Source organism: Anomalospiza imberbis, unplaced genomic scaffold (assembly GCF_031753505.1).
Source record: "Anomalospiza imberbis isolate Cuckoo-Finch-1a 21T00152 unplaced genomic scaffold, ASM3175350v1 scaffold_78, whole genome shotgun sequence".
NCBI classification, from domain to species: Eukaryota; Metazoa; Chordata; class Aves; order Passeriformes; family Viduidae; genus Anomalospiza; species Anomalospiza imberbis.
In genome coordinates this window covers 301,893-322,255 of record NW_027100397.1, presented here as the reverse complement: position 1 = coordinate 322,255, position 20,363 = coordinate 301,893, and the positions used below count along the sequence as shown (strand labels likewise).

Below are 20,363 nucleotides of genomic sequence, written 5' to 3'. Positions count from 1 at the left end.
GATCCATGGGGCTGCAGAGATGCCCCTGCAGATCCATGGGGATGCAGAGGTCTCCCTGCATATCCATGGGTGTAATATATAATTTAAAATAAATTCGTGCTCAGGACTAAAAAAAATACAGTATCTTTTTAAATGGAATCAAGTGACAGAAAGAACAATATATGCAAGATGAATTCCTGTCTCAAAGGATGGTTACTCTGAAGGATTATTCCATCTAGAAGATAAGCATTGAACTGATAAGATGAATATTCATAGCCAGAACAAGATATTCGAGAGGATTACCATCTAACGAGACTTCAGCAGCGTATTCCAGGAAAAACTCTACACAAGAAAACATGCATTACTATGTGGAAAGGGGCAAGACCGACAAGAGGGAACAGGAAGACCCCCCAGGAGTCCTACTACGTCTGAAAGCAATAAAAATAAAACCCTGTGGAATCAGTACCTTGTGAACTGCCAGAGGTACGGGGCTGTATAGCCTGAAACCAGCTCCGATCGCCTGGCTCGGTGCTGTTTTGCTTGTGGCTTTTCCAATTTTTATTTGACTTGATTTAATAAATTCCTCTAATTATTAAATTGACTGATTCATTGATAACAATGGGGCTGCAGGGATCCCCCTGCAGATCCATGGGGATGCAGAGATCCCCCTGCAGCCCCTGGAGGAGCCAGGCTGGAGCACGGGGATGCCTGAGAGGAGGCTGTGACCCCGTGGACAGAGGGGCCCCCGCTGGAGCAGCCTGTCCTGGAAGGAGTGACCCCGTGGCACAGTGACCCACGCTGCAGCACTTGGAGGGGGGCTGTGCCCCAGGGGATGGACTCTGGTTGGAGAAGTTCCTGGAGAAGTCTCCGGTGGGAGGGACCGCAGGCTGCAGCAGGGGAACGACTCCTGTCCCTGGGCAGAGGGAGAAGCCACGGGGGATGAACTGAGCACGGCCCCATTCCCTGTCTCCTGCACTGCCGGGGGAGGAGGTGCAGCTGGAAGGAGGGAGGCGTGGGGAAAGCTGCATTCAAGGCTCTTCATTGACTTCTCATTGTCCTGTTCTTGTTGGAACCCAGAATGTCCCTTGGACACTCTTGGATGTTCCGGGCCCAGGTCAGAAGCATTTGAGACCCTGGCATGCAGCTGGAAACTCCTGTGGCTTTGAATCTGACCCATGGAACAATTTACCAACCTTGCAGGAAGAACAAGAAATCACAAAGGTTTAGATATTATAGTAGAAGTAGTCACAACGTGAAAGGAAGAACTTTTGAGTGCTGTACAGGGGGGTTTTAGGCCTTGTACAGAGGGGTCTGAGTTTTGTACATGGGGGTCAGAAGTTCTAAGATGAAGGGACTTGGGCGTGCCCTGTCCTCCTTCTTTCTCCTTCCTAACCTCCATGTTCATGGTGATGTTGGCACTCACAGATTGGTTTAGAGTAGAAAGTCACCATTCAATATAGGTGATAGGCATTGGGGTAAAACCATAAACATTTAACACGTCATGGATGATATAAAAGATGGCACCAGCCCCCTGGGAGTCAGTGTGTGCCTTTGTCTGACCTGCTGAACGGACCGCAGCAGTTCAGGAAGAAAATCTTTTAGATAACACACAATAAACTACCTTGAGACAGGAGGACTGAAGACTACTGACTCTTTCCTTGAAGGCACGGGTTGGAGGAGAGACTTTTCCATCTTTCAGGGCCACCCCAATCTGGGGGTGAGCCCTGACACACAGTTTGTAACCAAGAGTCGGGTGCAGCCGAGAAGGCTCCAAGCGCCTCCTTCCAGGCTGACTCTGCAGATGCCGAGGCTGCTCTGGGCTCTGCCAGGGCTCTGCTGGGGCTCAGCTCTGGGCGAGGCTGGGCCCGCTCTCCCCTCACATTGTTCCAGGCAGCTGAGTCACACAGGGAGAAGGAAGGGACACGCCAAGGGAGTTGAGGTTGAAGAGAGTTTTTATTCAAAAAACTGCCATGCAAAACAGGCTGTCATAAGAACCGTAACAAACAGGCTGTCCCAACTACCTTAACCAACTAGCACTGCTAACTACCATAACTAACTGGCACTGCTAACTACCATAACTAACTAGTTGTCCTAACTAACTACTGTGACTAGAATTTGTCCTCCAGTCCTTCATCTCCTCCGCTGCTGCCTCAGTTGCTTTGCTGCGGTGATCAGAGGGGTCAGGCTGGAGACAGGCTTGGCTGATGATAAAAATGGGTGCTGCCCAAAGGAGAAAAAAGAAAGAAATGAACCGTTACTTTCCAGAGTCAACTTCCTCACAGGCTCTGTTGCAACAGGACAAAGGGAAATGGTCTGAAACTCAGGAGAGGGAAGCAGGCTCAGACTAGGTCTGAGGCAGAATTTTTTTAGCAGGAGAGTGGGGAAGCACTGACAGAAGGTGCCCAGAGATGTGGGAGGTGCCTCCTCCCTGGGAACATCCAAGCTCAGGTCAGGCAGGGCTCTGAGCCACCTGAGCTGCTTGAAGATGGCCCTGCTCGCTGTGGGGCCCCAGGTGCAGATGACCTCGAAAGGCCCCTGCCAAGCCAAACCAGGCGAGGATTCTGCTTGCTTTGCGTGTGGAAAGCAGCAAGACCGGAGACCATCGGAGGGGGCCCCACAAGAAAACCCCTCCCTGGCGCTGCTGCTTCCCCTGCAGCCGCTTGGCATTCACCTGCAGCAGCTCCTGGGCAGACCAGCGCCGCTCCTCGTCCGGCTCCAGGCTGCACTCGAGGAAGTCCCGCAGCAGAGCCGACAGGCGCCTGGGCTCCTGCAGCTGCGGGGTCCCGTTCTGCCGGATCAGAGCGCGAGCCTGCAGGAAAAGCAAACTCAGCGCTCTGCCAGCTTCCTTCCCACCCACAAGTGCTCACATCGACCCCGGCTTCCCAGCCCCAGCTCCAGGGGCACTTTCCTCCCTGGCAGAGATGCTGCTCACAGCTCATTTTTCTATGCCAACCAAAAATCCCAAACCCTGGTGCTGCCGCAGCCATTGTAAAGAGCTGGTGCACTTGCTTCACATTTTCAGGTCACCCTCACAGCCAGAAGAGCTGCAACAACGTAAATCCCAAAGCAAATTGTGTCTGGAGACTGCAGAATATGTGTCTGTGTTGAGGCTCCAGTCCTCTGGGAATTCCCTTCCCCATGTGCAGAAACCTCCAGCTGCTGCTCCCAGTGCAGGCTCACCCTGTGCTCACAGGCCTCTGCAACCACGGGAGAATTGGCCCCTTACCATGGCCCTCGTTTCCCTGAAGTAAGGCGGTTCTCCTTCCACCATCTCGATGGTCACAATTCCAAAGGACCAGATGTCCACCTTGGGGCCGTAAGGAGAACTGGTGACAACTTCTGGGGCCATCCAGTGAGCAGTGCCCACCATGGAGCTGCACTGGTCCTGCTCAGGGCTGAGCTGAGCGCTGAGGCCAAAATCAGCTGAGGACAGAAGCAAACACTGTCAAAGGCAGCTGGAATGAGGAAACCAAGCACAAAGACTCCCCGCTCTCCGTCTCAGAATGCAGCAGTGAAGTCAGCTGGAAAAGTCCTCAGGGCTGTAGCCAAGGAAAGATGGAACTGAACTGGACCCTTAAAGAAACCCTCAGCTTTCGTGCAGTCGCTTTTACTGATTCCCTTGCAGCTTTAGATTCCAACTCCTGCCCCTCTGGGAGGGCCATTGCCAGAGCAAAGGCACCCCTGACAGCCTGCTCCACTCCTGAGCTCTCTGCAGGGGCAGCCGCTCTCAGCTGGCAGCAGGGGCCGGGCAGTGCCCCCAGCAGCCCTTGTGGGGCTCTGGCCGTCACTGGGAAGCAGCCCCACAGCCGCACCCCGGGAGCGCCGTGCCTGGCCAGGAACACCCACCCAGCTTGACAGAGCCGTCCATTCCCAGAAGGATGTTGGAGCTCTTCAGATCTCTGTGGATCACCCGGTTCGAATGGAGGAAATGCAGGCCCTGCAGACACTGAGAGAGAACAAGAAACACGAGGGTAAAAACCAATGGCTGGAATATATCACACAAGAAAGGACAGTTTAGAATTCTGCCAGCAGCGACTTTGCTGTGACAGGCCAGGAGTGCAGTGCAGACAAGCTCCAGGCAAACGGTTCAAGGCAAAGCTGAGAACAGTACATCAAATCCAAAACAGACAGAGAGTGCCACAACAGCAGGAAAGAGAACAAGAACAGAGTAGAAGTGCAGTGCTGCTGGCAGGCCGTTCACTGCAGGGGCTCTTTCTTATCCAGCTCATAAAAACAACAGAGAAACAAAGCCCTGAGCCTGGAGCCACTCCTGCTCTCACGCCCTGCTGGGAAGGACCATCGTGTCCAAGGCATGGCAGTCACAGGCAGGATCCCTCACCTCCCGACTGACAGCTGCCATCTCTCCTTCAGCCATGCGTGTCTGTCTGACAACGTCCTGCAAAGTTCCTCCATCCATGTATTCCATCACCAGCCAGAGATCTCCATCAACAAGGAAGCTGGAAGAGGAAAGCAGTGGCATGGAGACCAATGTGCAGTGCTCAATTCTCCCATGGAAGAGCCTGGAGTGGAGTTTTGTTGCCAGGTCACTTGTCAATGAGGACAGAATCCGATGGAGAGACATTCCTGCCAGGCTGCACAGCCCTTGGGATCTGCACAGCCTAAAGGAGGAGACCCCTGTGAGAAAGGAGAGGCCTGAGATGGCAAGCAGGTGAAAAATGCAGTTTAGCAAAGGCCCAGATCAATGTGGAACCACAACACTGGCCCCCAGCTGGTTCAGCTTCTGAACTCATCAGTTCCACCCTTCCCTGCAGAACAAGGCAACACAGCTCCCAGGGTTATCCAGGGGAGGAGGCCGGGCAGCACTTGGGACAAAAGGGGTCAGAAAACCTTTCAGAAAGTCCCTTCAGAAACAGGCTGGGCCAGTGACAAATGGGCAAACGAGGCATTTCTGGGAACAAGAACCTGGTCTTCCTGGCATCTGCAGCAATGGGAAAGGGCTGGGAAGAAGAAGCCAAGGGAAATAATTTCTGCTGTGGTTTATCAGCACATGTTGTAAGACACAGAAAACACGGTCAGCTTGAAGGGAAAACCAAACCAAAGCAACAAAAGCACAGGGAGGGAGCGAACTGCCAGGCTGTTGTTTTGGGAAGATACGGCAGGGTCAGGCATTTTCAAATCAGGCTACAGACTACGGATGCCAGGAAAGGTTAAGGCAGGGCCCGGGCACGGGATAAGGCCTGAAGCACTCACCTGTCCAAGGAGCTGACAATGTTGGGGTGCTTCTTGTTCTTCAGGAGTAGGAGCTCATTCACAGCTCGTTCCCTGTTCTGCCCTCTCAGACTCATTTTCTTTATGGCCACCTGAAGGGACATTGCAGACCTTTAACTGGAGGAGTCTGTGGCAGGAGGCCGCAGCAAACACAGAGCGAGTCTTTTTGGGGCTACGGAGCCGGGCTGTGCCCAAACTGCCTTGGGATGGGACACCAGAGCTCAGCAAGTGCCATTCCCACAGCCCATTGCTCTGCTCGCTGGGGGCTGCTTACAGGACACATGGCCAGAGATATTTGGCCTTGCAGGCTCTGCAGAAATGGCCCCTCAGCTGTCAGCCTCCAAGCTCTAACCACATTCTCTGCACCTACAGTCTTCTCAAATGGCCTCAACACTCTCATTATTGTTCAAACACATTCTGCAAGCAGGGGGTAATTCTGGTTCTGTGCAAACAGAGCAAAACAGCTGGGAACCCTTTAGCAGTTCTATGGGATTGGGTCATGATTTCAGATGCAACTGCTCTGGTTGGGGTTGCACAACAAACCAAACACACACATCCATTGCTCAGGTGATCCCTGTCACAGGCTGTCACTGACCCCAGATCCAAACACAACTGCAGGGTTTAGGAGAGAGCTTTGCTCTGGACATCCATCTTCTCATTTCTCTCCCTCTCTCTGTGAACAGCTGCAGTGGAACTAAAACCCCAAACTGAGCCCAAGCAGGATCTCTCCCTCTTTAGGCCTTGAGGTATCCTTTGAAGATGAAAGGCAGGATGGAAAAACTGCTAAATAGTGTTCCTGTCTGAGGCTGGGGTGAAGATAAATTGGGCCTCAGTCTCCAGCACTGATGCATTCCCACTTTTAGATATGAAGACCAAGCCAGCGTGTCCTGCTCTGACAGACACCGCTGCCCTCCTTGCATTCCTTTGGGCACTTCAGAAGGACCAAGTCTGTCCCAGCTGTGCTCTGCAGGCTGACACGGCTCTGCCTGCAGAGGAGCAGCCTGTGCAGGAAAGCTCTGCTGGCCCCCAAAGCTGCAGCCATAGCTCCCAGCAGAGGGGAGAGCCCTGGAGAGCTGCCAGACGTGCTGGGCGTGTTGACACTGACCTCTCCTCCAGTGGCCCTGTCGAGTCCTTTCGAAACGGTTCCGAAAGCCCTGGAGACAAAACAGCAGAGAAGAAAGAAGCAGCGCTTTAGGCCCTGGCAGTGAAAGCCAGCCCAGACAGGAGATCTCTGCTGCCTGCAGCGTTCACAAACACCTGGGGGCATCGACCCTTCCAACAACAGCGCAGCAGCCACCAGAATGATGATGATGATGATGCCCCACTCATGGCGATGATAACAGTAGAGGGCAACAACAATGACAGTGATGATGACGATGATGACAATGACGATGAAGGTGACAGAGAATGATGATGATGATGATGCACCACTCATGCCAATGATGACAGCAGAAGATGACAATGATGACGATGATGACAATGACGATGAAGGTGACAGAGAATGATGATGATGATGATGCACCACTCATGGCAATAATGACAGCAGATGAGAACGATGATGATGATGGCAATGATGGCGATGAAGATGCCATGTGGGTCTCCTCACCATGGTCTCCCCCAAGAGCACCTCAAGCAGCCGCGTGAGCACAAAGCCATCGTGCAGGTCCAAGTAGAGGTCCCCGACGCGGCAGGTGGCGCGTGCCGGGTGGGCGTTCACCCACTTGGTGAAGGTCTTCTTCTGCACCGCGTCCCGCTCGTCTGAAGGGACATAGCGGTCACCACAAATCCACCCCAAATTCCACCCCAGACCCACCTTGAGACCCCAAATCCACCCTGAGACCCCCATGGGACTCAGGAGCCTTCTGGTGGACGTTCACCCACTTGGTGAAGGTCTTCTCCTTCACCATGGCCTGCTCGTCCAGGGGACATCGAGGTCACCCCAAATCCACCCCAAATCCACCCTGAGACCCCAAATCCACCCTGAGACCCCCATGGGACTCAGGAGCCTTCTGGTGGACGTTCACCCACTTGGTGAAGGTCTTCTCCTTCACCATGGCCTGCTCGTCCAGGGGACATCAAGGTCACCCCAAATTTTGGGGGCTTTTGGGGGGTTTTGGGGTTTTCTGGGGAGAGTTGAGAAGATTTTTGGGGCTTTTTTAGGGGTTTTTGGGTGTTTGAGGAGTTTTTTTAGGGTTTTTTGAGGTTTTGGGGGTTTTTGGGGGGATTTGAGAAGTTTGTTTTGGGGTTTTTTGGTTTTTTTATTTTTTGAGGGTTGAAATCTGCAAATTTTTTGGGGAATATTTGGATTTTTTGGGTTTTTTTGGGGGGGAATCTGCGAATTTTTTGGGAAATATTTGGATTTTTTTGGGGGGGAATCTGCAAATTTTTTGGGGAATATTTTGATTTTTTTGGGTTTTTTTGGGGGGGAAATCTGTGAATCTTTGGGTAATATTTTCATTTTTTGGTTTTTTTTTTTGGTGGGGAAGGAAATATGAAAATTTTTGGGGAATATTTTGATTTTCTTGGGGTTTCTTCGTGGGGGAATCTGCGAATTTTTTGTGGAATATTTTGATTTTTTGGGTTCTTTTTTGGGGGGGAAATCTGCGAATTTTTTGGGAAATATTTGGATTTTTTATTTTTTTTTCACCCACCAGCCAAGGCCTTGATCCGGGAGCACTCGAAGATTTTGGGGTCCCCCCAGGCTCGGGGCTCCTGGGGGGGTCCCAGGGGCCGTTGTTGTTGTTGGGGGGAGGGGCGACCTCCACGTTGTCCAGCTCGGCCACCATGGGGGGGTCCCCAAAATTGGGGAGGGGTCCCACAACGAGCTCAGGGGGGGCCTGGAAGAGATTTTTTGGGGGGGGGTTTGAGATTTTTGGGGGGTAGAGACCCCCCGAGTTCGTTTAGGGGGGCTGGGAGCTCCCAAAATTCAATGAGAACCCCCCCGAGACCCCCAAAATCCCCCCGAAACCGCCCAAAATCCATTCCAGACCACCCTGAGACCCCCAAAATCCCCCCAAGAAGGCCCTAAAATTCTCTGAAACCGCAAAATCCATCGAGACCCCACATTGAGATCCCCAAAATCGCTCAAGACCCCCCAAAATTCGCTGACACCCCCAAAATCCCTCCTGAGACCGCCCAAAATTCTCTGAGACCCCAAAATCCATTGAGAGCCCGTCCAAGACCCACAAAATCCCCCCCGAAACCCCCCCAAAATTCTCTGAGAGCCCAAAATTCATGGAGAGCCCCACCCTGAGACCCCCAAAATGCATTCAGGACCCTCCCAAGACCCCCAAAATCCCTCCTGAGACCCCCCAAAATTCTCTGAGACCCTAAAATCCATGGAGAGCCCCACCCTGAGATCCCCAAAACCCCCCCAAGACCCCCCAAAATTTTCTGAGACCCCAAAATCCACTGAGAGACCCCCCAAGATCCCCAAAATCCTCCCCCGCGAGCCCCCAAAATCCCTCCTAAGACCACCCCAAAATTCTCTGAGACCCCAAAATCCATCAAGACCCCCACCCTGATGTCCCCAAAATTCTCTGAGACCCCAAAATCCATTGAGAGCCCTGCCCTGAGACCCCCAAAATCCATCCTGAACACCCCCAAAGAGCCCCTCCAAGACCCCCAAAATCCCTCCTGAGACCCCCCAAAATTCTCTGAGACCCCAAAATTCATGGAGAGCCCCACCCTGAGACCCACAAAATCCCTCCTGGGACCCCCCAAGATCCCCAAAATTCAATGAGACCCCTCCCCAAAATTCTCTGCGAATCCCAAAATCCATTGAGACCCCCTGAGACCCCCAAAAATCCTCCTGAGATCCCCAAAATCCCCTGAGGCCACCAAAATCCATTCAAGACCCCCTGAAAATTCTCCGAGACCCCAAAATCCCCCCAGGACCCCCCCCAAACTCCCCTCAAATTCCCCCAAACCCCCGGACACCTCAAGACCTCCAGGACCTCCCTAAAGTCCCCGAAGACCCCCAAAACCCTCCCAGACCTTCCAAGACCCCCAAGGACCCACTAAACCCCCCAAAATCCCCTAAAATTTCCCCCAAATCCCCTAAAATCCCCCCCAATCCCCTAAAATTCCCCCCAAAATTCCCCCCAAATCCTCCCAAAATTCCCCCCAAATCCCCTAAAATATCCCCCAAAATTCCCCCCAAATCCTTCAAAATGCCCCCAAATCCCCTAAAATTCCCACAAAATCCCCCAAATCCCCTAAAACTCCCCCAATCCTCCCAAATTTCCCCCCAAATCCCCTAAAATTCCCCCCAAAACCCCTAAAATCCTCCCAAAATTCCCCCCAAATCCCCTAAAATATCCCCCAAAATTTCCCCCAAATCCTCCAAAATGCCCCCAAATCCCCTAAAATTCCCCCAAAATCCCCCAAATCCCCTAAAATTCCACCAAAACTCCCCCATTCCTCCCAAAATTCCCCCCAAATACCCTAAAATTCCCCCCAAATCCCCCCCCCCCCCCCCAGCACCGGGACAAGCCTCACCCCATAATTCCAAAAAAAAAAAAAAACATTCCCAAATCATTCCCGAAACGGGATGGGCATCGGGCAGCGTTATCCCGGAATTCCCGTTATCCCAGAATTTCTGTTATCCTGGAATTCCCGTTATCCCAAATTTTCCATTATCCTGGAATTTATGTTATCCCAAATTTTTCATTATCCTGGAATTTATGATATCCCAAATTTCCCATTATCCCAAAATTCCCATTATCCTGGAATTTCTGTTATCCCAGAATTTCTGTTATCCCGGAATTCCCGTTATCCCAAATTTCCCATTATCCTGGAATTTATGTTATCCTGGAATTCCTGTTATCCCAAAATTCACATTATCCTGGAATTCCTGTTATCCCACTTTTTGTCACTGTTATCCCAAAATACCCATTATCCCAAAATTCCCTTTATCCTGGAATTTCTGTTATCCCAAAATTCCCATTATCCCAAAATTCCCATTATCCTGGAATTTATGTTATCCCACTTTTTGTCACTGCTATCCCAAAATTCCCCTTATCCCAAAATTCCCATTATCCTGCAATTTATGTTATCCTAGTTTTTGTCACTGCTATCCCAAAATTCCCATTATCCTGGAATTTATGTTATCCCACTTTTTGTCACTGCTATCCCAAAATTCCCCTTATCCCAAAATTCCCATTATCCTGGAATTTATGTTGTCCCAGTTTTTGTCACTGTTATCCCAAAATTCCCCTTATCCCAAAATTCCCATTATCCTGGAATTTATGTTATCCCAGTTTTTGTCACTGTTATCCCAAAATTCCCCTTATCCCAAAATTCCCATTATCCTGGAATTTATGTTATCCAAAAATTCCCATTATCCCGGAATTCCTGTTATCCCAGTTTTTCTCACTGTTATCCCAAAATTCCCATTATCCTGGAATTCCCGGTATCCCAACATTCCCAATTTTCCCATTATCCCCACGATCCCAGTTACCCTGGTTTGTGTCCCCACTATCCCAAAATTCCCAACGGTATTCCTGTTATGCCAGAATTTCCATTCTGATATTCCCAATTTTCCCACTATCCCAAAATTCCCATTATCCCAAAATTCCCATTATCCCAGTACTCCCATCATCCCAGTTCCCCCTTATCCCAGTTCCCCATTATCCCAGTTATCCCAGTCCCACATTATCCCTCTCTCCCAGTTATCCCAGTACTCCCATTATCCCAGTTATCCCACTTCCCCATTATCCCACTCTCCCAGTTATCCCAGTACTCCCATTATCCCAGTTCCCCATTATCCCAGTTATCCCAGTTCCCCATTATCCCAGTTATCCCAGTTCCCCTAACCCACTCTCCCATTTATCCCAGTACTCCCATTATCCCAATTCCCCATTATCCCAGTTCCCCCCATTATCCCAATTCCCCAGTTATCCCAGTTCCCCCATTATACCAGTTCCCCATTATCTCAGTTCCCCCCATTATCCCAGTTCCCCATTATCCCAGTTATCCCAGTTCCCCCAATTATCCCAGTTCCCCATTATCCCACTCTCCCAGTTACCCCAGTTTCTCCCCCATTTTCCCAGTTTCCCCATTATCCCGTGCTCTCCAGTTATCCCAATTTCTCCCCCATTTTCCCAGTTTCCCCATCATCCCGTGCTCCCCAGTTATCCCAGTTCCCCATGATGCCTGAGAGACTGGAGAGATTATATGGAACTGGGATAAAACAGGGAATGGGATCAAATAGGGACGGGGATCCTATGGAATGGGATAAACTGGACTGGGATAAACTGGACTGGGATTATATGGAACTGGGATAAAACAGGGAATGGGATCAAATATGGACTGGAATCCTATGGACTGGGATAAACTGGACTGGGGTTATATGGAACTGGGATAAAACAGGGAATGGGATCAAATAGGGCCTGGGACCCTATGGACTGGGATAAACTGGACTGGGATAGCCCAGACTGGGATCCTATGGACCTGAATACTATGGACTGGGATAACCTGGACTGGGATTATATGGAACTGGGATCCTATGGACTGGGATAAACTGGACTGGGACTATATGGAACTGGGATAAAACAGGGAATGGGATCGAATAGGGCCTGGGACCCTATGGACTGGGATAAACTGGACTGGGATAGCCCAGACTGGGATCCTATGAACTGGGATAATCTGGACTGGGATAGCCCGGACTGGGATCCTATAGACCTGAATCCTATGGACTGGGATAAACTGGACTGGGATTATATGGAACTGGGATCCTATGGACTGGGATAAAACAGGGACTGGGACCCTGTGGAATGCGATCCTATGGACTGGGACCACCCAGACTGGGATAACATGGACTGGGATCCTACAGACTGGGACTGCACAGAGTGGGACTGCACAGACTGGGACCACATGGATCAGGACCATAGAGACTGGGATAAACAGGACTGGGATGATATGGAATGGGATCCTACAGACACGGAGCATACAAATCCCAGTACAAACTGGGGTCGCATGGAAGAGGAGGGGTGAAGAAGGAGAGCGAGTAGGGCTGGAAACAGGAGAAGGAGATGGGGAAAGGGAGGGGGAAGAGGAGGAGAAGGAGGAGGGATGGAAGGGGAGGGATGAAGGAGGACAGGGAGGAGGGGATAGCACACAGGAGGAGGAGGAGGAGGAGCGATGGAAGAGGAGAGATGAAGGAGGAGAAGGCGAGGGGGGGTTAGGGAGAAGGAGAAGGGGGGAAGGAAGAGGAGAATCAGGCGGGGTTAGGGAAGAGGAGGAGGGGGGGAGAAGAGGAGGGAGGGAAGGGCAGGGATGAAGGAGGAGAAGGAGGGGGGCTTAGGGAGGAAGAAAAGGGGGGAAGGAAGAGGAGGGGCGGGAGGAAGAGGAAGAGGAGGGACAAAGGCGGATCAAGGACAGCAGGAGGAAACACGCGGTCGAGCCCTCCCTGAATTCGTAGCCCCCAGCTGTGGGATCATCCCGCAGGTGAGCGGGGAGGGGGAGCTCGGCCCAGATATCCTGGGGGGTGCCTGGGTCGGGTTGTTTTGGGGGGATGTTTGGAGAATGAAGAACTGCAAAGCCGAGCGGAAAAGGTCCCTTGGGGGGACACTGGGGGTCCCGGTGGCGGCTGCCGGCAGAGGCAGCCTGGAGGAGCAGAGCCCTGTGTCCCCCAGGAGCCCAAAGTGGGGAGCCCAGAGAGGGGGGAGCGCTGCCATCGGCGGGACCCTCAAGAGCCTGGAGAGGGGCAGGGGGGACTCCTTGGAGCCCCTGCAGCCCCAAGCAGAGAGGAAGGGGAGAAGGGAGCCCGGGAGCCCAAAAAGCCCCGGCAGCCCTAAATGGGGAGAGCCAAGAGGGGGGAGCTTTTGGGATTGCTGGGACTCCCAACAGCCTGGGGAGGGCGGGCAGCGAGGAGAAGGGGGACCCCCAATCCAAGCGTGACCTCCAGCAGCTGGGACGGGGGGGAGCCCCAAACAGCAAAGGGGAGGGAGCAGGGATGGGGAACTCCTGGGAGGCTTTTTCAGGGCTGAATCTTGGTGTTTGGGAGGTTTCTATGGAGCCCAGGTGGCCAGGGACTTCTAGAGATGGATTTGGGCAGAGGGACCTTCAGACTCAAGGTGCTTATCCCTTGTTTTCCCCAGACCAGGATTTCCCATTCCCAGCCCCTGGGAGGCGGTGAGGAAGAGGAAGACCCTGTCCTTGTCCTTGCTCCCCCAGAGCAGGAGCTGAGGATGGAGAGCAGGGAGGACAAATCCCTGCAGCAGAACCTCGTGGAAGAGGCTGATTTGAGCGGCTCCACGACACAGGAACCCAGCGGGAAGGAAAAGCCCTGGAGATGCCGCACGAGGACAGGCTGCAAACGCAGATCGCGGGGATCTGAGGAGGAAAGACCCACCCTGGGCCAGGGAGGCAGCCAGAGATTGAGCCGGAGCTCGGAGCTGGTGGTCCATGAGCAGCTCCATGATGGGGAGAAGCCCCACACGTGCTCAGAGTGTGGGAAGAGCTTCAGGCGGAGCTCCCACCTGATGAAGCACCAGAGGATCCACACTGGGGAGAGGCCCTACGAGTGTGGGGAGTGTGGGAAGAGCTTCAGACAGAGCTCCAGCCTGAACGTGCACCAGAGGATTCACACTGGGAAGAGGCCCTACGAGTGTTCCAAGTGTGGGAAGAGCTTCAGCCAGAGCTACAGCCTGATCAAGCACCAGAGGATCCACACTGGGAAGAGGCCCTACGAGTGTTCCAAGTGTGGGAAGAGGTTTCAGACCAGCTCCCATCTCCTCACGCACTATCTGGTTCACACAGAGGAGAGGCCCTTCTGCTGCCCTGACTGCGGGAAGGGATTCAGGCAGAAGTCCCACCTCATCAGACACCAGCGCATCCACACTGGGGAGAGGCCCTACGAGTGTCCCCAGTGTGGGAAGAGCTTCCCCAGCAGCTCTACCTTGACCAAACACCAACGGAGCCACCGGTAATGGAAGCGCTGCGAGTGCCCCAATGTGAGAAGAGCTAAACTCCATCCCCCACTGGAGGACCCACATTGGGCACAGCTCTGGTGACCCACATTCCCTGTGATCCACATTGGGAACACACCCAGCTGCTTCTCCTTTCCTATTGACCTTAATTTTTTTCTCTTCTCAATTTAACTGCACTCCAAAAGCCAAGAGGCATCGATCTTTCCCCTCAAAACCACTCACATGCCACTGAAAACCACTGAATTTTAACCCATAAAGGCTCAATCCCGCCTCAATTTGCTTGTTCCCACCTCAAAAATCTCAATCCCACCCAAAACTCACTCGATTCCACAACCTCCAGAGTGAGATGGGGTTGGGAGGAGATTAGGAGAAGTGGGATCCCAGTTTGGAGCGGTGACATGGGGACTGTGTGGGGATGGGTGGCTGGGATGTATTTGATAGCAAATAAAACTTTCAGACTTACTGATTTCTTTGCCGTTCATTTTCAGTCCGTGGCAGTTCTGTCTGCAGAGCGCCGCCTCACAGAGTGTCCCCTCACAGTTCCCGCCCTTGGCCTGGCCCCGCCCCTTTCCCCTCACGGTTCCCGCCCTTGGCCTGGCCCCGCCCCTTTCCCCTCACGGTTCCGCCCTTTCACCGCCCCTTTCCCCTCACGGTTCCGCCCTTTCCCCGCCCCTTTTCCCTCACGGTTCGGCCTTCGGGAACGGGGGAGGAGGAGGAGGGAGGGAGGAAGAGGCGCAGCGGCAGCCGGGAGCGGCCGGAGGAGAGGAGAGAAGGAATCGCGGGGCCCTGGCGCTGCCAGAAGTCGCCGCAGCCCCGGGAGCATCGCCCCCCATCCCGCAGGTGCCCGGGGAGGGGGAGCTCGGCCCAAATATCCCGGGGGGTGCCTGGGTTGGGGTTTTTTGGGGGGATGTTTGGAGCTGGCAGGGCTCCAAAGCCGAGCCGCAGCTGGCCCTCGGGGGACATCGGGGGGTCCCCGGGAGGTGTTTTTGGGTGGTCCCGGGGCCGGCAGTGGCTTCTCCCAGTACGAGCCCAGTTCGTTACAGTATGAGCCTGGTAACTTTCTCTCACTCCCTGCAGGATTCCAGTCTCTCCCAGTTTGATCCAAGCTTATCCCGACCTGCCCGGCTCCATACCCGCTCCTTCCGCGGGCTGCCAGGGCTGCGGGAACGGGGCACCGAGGGTGTCGCTGCTCCTGTTAAAGGAGGAGGAGGGAGGGAAGGGCAGGGCAGGGATGAAGGAGGAGGAAGAGGTGCAGCTGGAAGGAGGGAGGCGTGGGGAAAGCTGGATTCAAGGCTCTTCATTGACTTCTCATTGTCCTGCTCGGAGCTTTTGGAGTTTTGTGCCAGAAATCTCTCCCCTCCCCCACTCACCCACAGGGCTTTGGGGCGGTTTTCCCTTTTTGGGGGAAATCAAAGCGATGCACGGATGTTCCGAATTAGGGGGCAGGAGAAGTGGGGCTGCTGGGCTTCCCGCAGAGCCGGAGGCAGCGAAGGCGAAGGTGCAGGGCCGGGAAAGCCGTGTCGGGAGGTGCGGAGCAGTTTGTTGGTGCTGCAGATCGATGCCGGCCCGGGCCCGGGCCCGTTCCAGGGCTGTTCCTCATCTCCGGCTTTGCCCTCCCACAGCCCGGGGGGCCCTGAGAGCGCGGGGCGAGGCTGTGCCGTGTGCAGAGCCCGCCCCTCGCTGCCATTGGCCGCTGCTGCCGTCAGTCGCGGTTCTGGCGCGCTGATGGGTGAGAGCGGGGCGAAGCACGGCCCCGCTGGCGGCCTGAGGGCGGCCCTGGCTCGGCAGCGGCGCCATTGGCGGAGCGTCTGTGCGGGCCCGGGAGCGGCGGCAGCGGCCGGAGCGCGGGGAGGCGGCATTGGCGGAGCTCGGAGGCGGCCCCGGCGCAGGTGGGAGCCGCGCCGGGTTCTGCGGGGGCTCGGGGCTCGCTGCGGGCGGAGGGGGCGGCAGGGGGCTCCGGCGGCTTGGCGGTGCCGTGTCCGGCCCGTGCCGGCCCTGGGCTGAGGGCGCTGCGGGAGCGGCTGCCCGCGGTCTCCTTCCCGCCGCTGCCTGGGCAGGAGCCGCTGCCGGAGCAGCGCTGGCTCGTCCCGGTTGTTGTGGCTGGGACAGAGGTGGCTGCCCCGTGGCCGGGCCCGTGCGGGGAAATTCCCGTCGCCGGAGGTTTCTGTGGCCAGAGGAGACCGAGGAGTCCTGTCAAAGTGACTCGATTGCTGAGCAGAGGGAGAGGCCGTGGGGCATTTGCCATGCGGTCTCTGCCTTTGTTGTAGCACGCTGCCTCCTTTGGATGCTCATTTTCCCGGCCGCATCTCCCTCTGCCTTTGCCCACTGGCTGAGGGACTTGGAAGGTTCAGACTTCCCGATCCGCCTGCTGCCTGTCCTCGTTCATATGCACCCCTCCTTGTGGATGACAGCCGATATTCATGGCTCTGTTTGCTCTTTGTTCTTCGGGAAGTTGAGGAGTTTAGCGGGACTTTGAGCAGCTGTCCGGGTCCATTTGTAACATTTGTCGGAACTGATGGTTTCTCCCGTTACTTCCTCATCTCTAAGTCGCTGGCCCTATCTCCAGGCAGATTCACTCATTGACTCTGTTTTGTTCTTCCCGGGTCCTCTTTGGTTTTGGGATTATTCTCGGTGCCCTCATTCCCTGTCCTTTTGTAGCCGTTTCTGGATCAGGAGGCCTGGCTGCCACCTGCATCCCCTGGCTCAGCTGCTGGATGAGCTGCACTCCCAAGGTGTGGAGCATGGTAAAAAGATGAGAGTTGCTGTAGCACAGAAGAGGAGAAGCAGCATTCGTTTAACCCATGGTGTGCCAGGGAGCCACGAAACCGTGTCCCATTCCCATCCTTTCCATGTTTGGACCAATACATAAACTGCTCTCCTATTTCCTTTGTTATCTTTTTTCACTGCTTTTCCTTTGTCGTCTCTTTGCCAACAGCAGTTGGAATCATTTAGTTTTCCACAAACTCCGCCTTTTTCTGCTTACAGATTATATGATCCCATCCATGGTGAAATGTTGTGTTCCTCATTTCAGTGGGTTGGTCGGCAGGAAGGTCAGGAGCTGGAGGTGTCTGGTTGGTTCTTATTTCGAGGACAGCTTGTAATCTAATGATGCCATTGAAATGATAAATGGGTTCTGTGTCTCCTGATATGAATTGGTTCAGGTTCCCAGGGGCTGGTCTGTGGTGTTGTAGGATTTGTTGTGGTGGCCGTTCATCTTTTCCCCATTTTTGGGCGCTCCCTCCAGCCGGGGCTGCATCAATTGAACGCTTTTGTCTAATTACATCATCAAATACTTGAATTCCAACTGATTTCCCTGAACTTGTTATAGCAAAAACCCCAGTGCTCTGATACTCCCTGTATAGCATAGACAGTGCCAGCACATGTTGGAGTGGGCACAGGGGTGATCCCCCCTTATTTTAGTGAGGTTTTCACAGCATTCTCCATTTGCTGTTTCCCTTTGCAGCTTCACCCATTTCTGTTGCAGAGTCAGAGATCCTCACCATGGGCTCTGCCTTCAGCTGTGCAGATTCCATCTGTGCAGGCAGGCAGAGCTTGGGGTGAGGGGCAGAGGGAATCAGCCCAATTCCTGCCCCAGGCAAGAAGAGGCAGGTCCATTGTCCCCACTTTGCCCCAGCAGTGTTAATTTGCATTTCTAAAGCTCCTCTGCTGGCTGCCTGGAATGCAGCTTCTCTTCCAGAGCAGCCTTCAGCAGCCTCACTTGTGGCCCCACCAGAACCTGCTGCTTTTTTTTTCTTTCAAATCGTCTATTTAGTGTTTATGAGTCAAAGAGTCACCTTTAAATCTCTTCTCGTTTTCCAAATTGCAGCCTAAAGGTGAACGTCAAAAAACCCAGACCAAAACTTTGCCACCACTAAGAGCCATGCACAAACATACACAAAAAAATTCCAAGGCAATTAAGTTTTTTCTACTTCTCCTCGGAGTAAAAACTCATTCTCTCATCCCCGACCAAATCCTAATTGGCAATATAGAAGTAGGATTATTACAAAAAATACTCTACTGCTATAAACTTTGCACTGAAAGTGCAGGAAAAAGAAAAACTCCACTAATATATTTAGTGTTAGAGTCAAGGCATTCCTTGATTCTGGCCAGTGCTATAAGTGAAAAATGATCCAGCCAAATTAAAAAAATAAAAAGAATTTATTTTAGCAATAGAGATCTAACTTAGCCAGCCACAGGGAAAAGGACAGTGCCCAGCCCGGGATCGGCGCTGGGTGCAAGACACAGAAATCAGCCTCAGCAGAGGTTTCACTCTATGCCTCCACACCACCATCCTGGTACAAGCGATTTTTTATAGGGAAAATTTTGCCTGAGGCCAGGACTTCGGCATTCAGTCTTTTGTTTCATTTAAAGTCCCATAAGTTGATGAGATTTCTTTCTCGGCGACAATGTAGAGAAATTCAAAGTCTGGTGTAGTGGAAGCTCTTGATGAAATTTACGGGAACAGAGTATTTACATGTATCGGCCCGGGGGGATGATCCTGATGTCCATCTCGGGTCGTTCACGCGATGATCAGCGCCTGGGTGTCTCCATATCGCTTCAGATAAGGCCCATCTCCTGCGAGCCACATCTCCTTGCTTGTAAATGGTTTCAACACACACTTAGTTTTGCCGGAGAAGGGGGGGGGGGGCTTCTAATGCCAAGAGGCACATCCTAACAACTATTTAACATTATATATATATGAAGCAAGAAAATGGCGCGAATTATACCTGTTACATATAACACCAGGATGTGCAACAGAAATCATTCCATCCCCACATAGCCCGGGTGTGCAGAGAAAATCGTTCCATGACACGTGGGTTTAACTGGATTTTTCCCAAACTTGATACAGTCTGAACCAATCTAAATCCATTGGTTTAATGTTCTGCAGTTTCAAGTTGTGCAGTTTTTAGTATTTGGGTTCCTACTGGACCCGGATTTCTTGGCTTCTGCTGTTCTTTAGGTCGGAACTGCTGGATTTCCTTCTCAGCCTTTTCCAGAGCAGGTGTCTCCAGCTCTGCCAGGGGCAGGGTCTGGGGTAGGTGTTGGTTGCTGTTTGCTGCTGGGCGTTATCTTTGTGGGAATCTTTTGGGCCATTCCCAGTGTGTTGAGATGTTAAACTCATCTCCACTGAGTGGTGGAACATCCCTTAAAAAAACCTTTACCATTTCTTTCCCCGAGGCCAAGGCAAACCAAGGCTGAGTAGAGAAATAAAATGTTAGAAATGTTAAAGTCTATGACCTGGTGTATTTTCCATCAGTGCAATCCCAGGCAGGGCAGTGTGTGAGTGTGGCTGAGACCCAGAGTGGAATTGTGCCGTTGTCTTCGCCAGCAGCTGTGGCAGTGCAGGCCCAGAAAGCACTGAAGCTGCAGCAGTGGCAGCAAGGATTGGCCCCGGTGGCTGGAGATGCCCAAGGAGGGTGCCCAGGCAGAGGATTTGAGCAGAGGATGTGTGGGCAGGCCCAGGGGCTTGCCCCGCTGTGGAGCCCTGGCTGCTTCTGCGCTGCCTTCAGTGCAGGCTCCGTGGGGGCCTCCCATGCTCCTGCTGCAGGCGGGAAGTGCAAATCTCCGGGGCTTCAGAGCCCTGGAGCCCAGGCTGAGGGGTCCCCCCGTGCTCAGCTGTGCTGGGGGCTGTTTCTGGCCTCAGGGACACTTGGCATGGGCCACGCCACTTGGCCACCAGTGGTGCTGCTTTGGCCTCCTTAGGCAGGGCCCGATGTCCTGCTTGGATGTTGGGAACAGCAAAGTGCCAAGGCAGGCTCTGTGCCAGCCCAGCTTCCTGTGGGAGAGATTTCACAAGAGACAGGACTCTGGCCACAGACTGCTTTAAATGTACATCCCTTATCCCCACCCTGCACTGGGTGGAGAATTACCAGGGTAAGGAATTCCCAAGATCAATTGCAAGGGAGAGAATTCAATATCAGCCCGGGGTCTGGCTCTTCTTCTTGCCAAAGCCAACGGCAAAAGCCGTACCCATGGCATCTTGGTTTACAGCCCTGACTCCTTCCCAGGGGCTGTTTGGGTGGGCTCTCCCCTGCCCAGGAGGGCAATGCCTCTGCCAGGTGCTTGTGGCCGACCCCGTCCCCTGGGTGCTGGGGCCCCCTTGGGCCCTGGGGTTGATCCCAGAGGGGCTGTAGGAGCTGTGCCATGGCCTTTGCCTTCAGCTTGGCCTTTTGCTCATCCCTTCTTGCATTCAGCTGCTGTGCCTTTGTGCCCAAGTGCTCC

The 20,363-nt window shown here is 53.3% G+C and overlaps 1 protein-coding gene, 1 long non-coding RNA gene and 1 pseudogene across 2 annotated transcripts in view; 1 reads left to right on the top strand and 2 right to left on the bottom strand.

Annotated features, from left to right (window-relative positions):
• The window catches only part of LOC137467742 (zinc finger protein 208-like), a 181,526-nt pseudogene that overhangs the window by 46,732 nt on the left and 114,431 nt on the right, over positions 1-20,363 (top strand).
• Positions 1-20,363, bottom strand: part of LOC137467743 (zinc finger protein 850-like) — a 192,088-nt gene that overhangs the window by 100,104 nt on the left and 71,621 nt on the right. The gene's annotated exons all lie outside the window — the stretch shown is intronic.
• Positions 4,246-6,363, bottom strand: LOC137467753 (uncharacterized). Its single transcript, XR_010995618.1, has 3 exons — positions 6,314-6,363; positions 5,191-5,300; positions 4,246-4,436 (listed from the first exon to the last, which is right to left on the bottom strand). It is a non-coding gene; the product is annotated as an uncharacterized lncRNA (long non-coding RNA).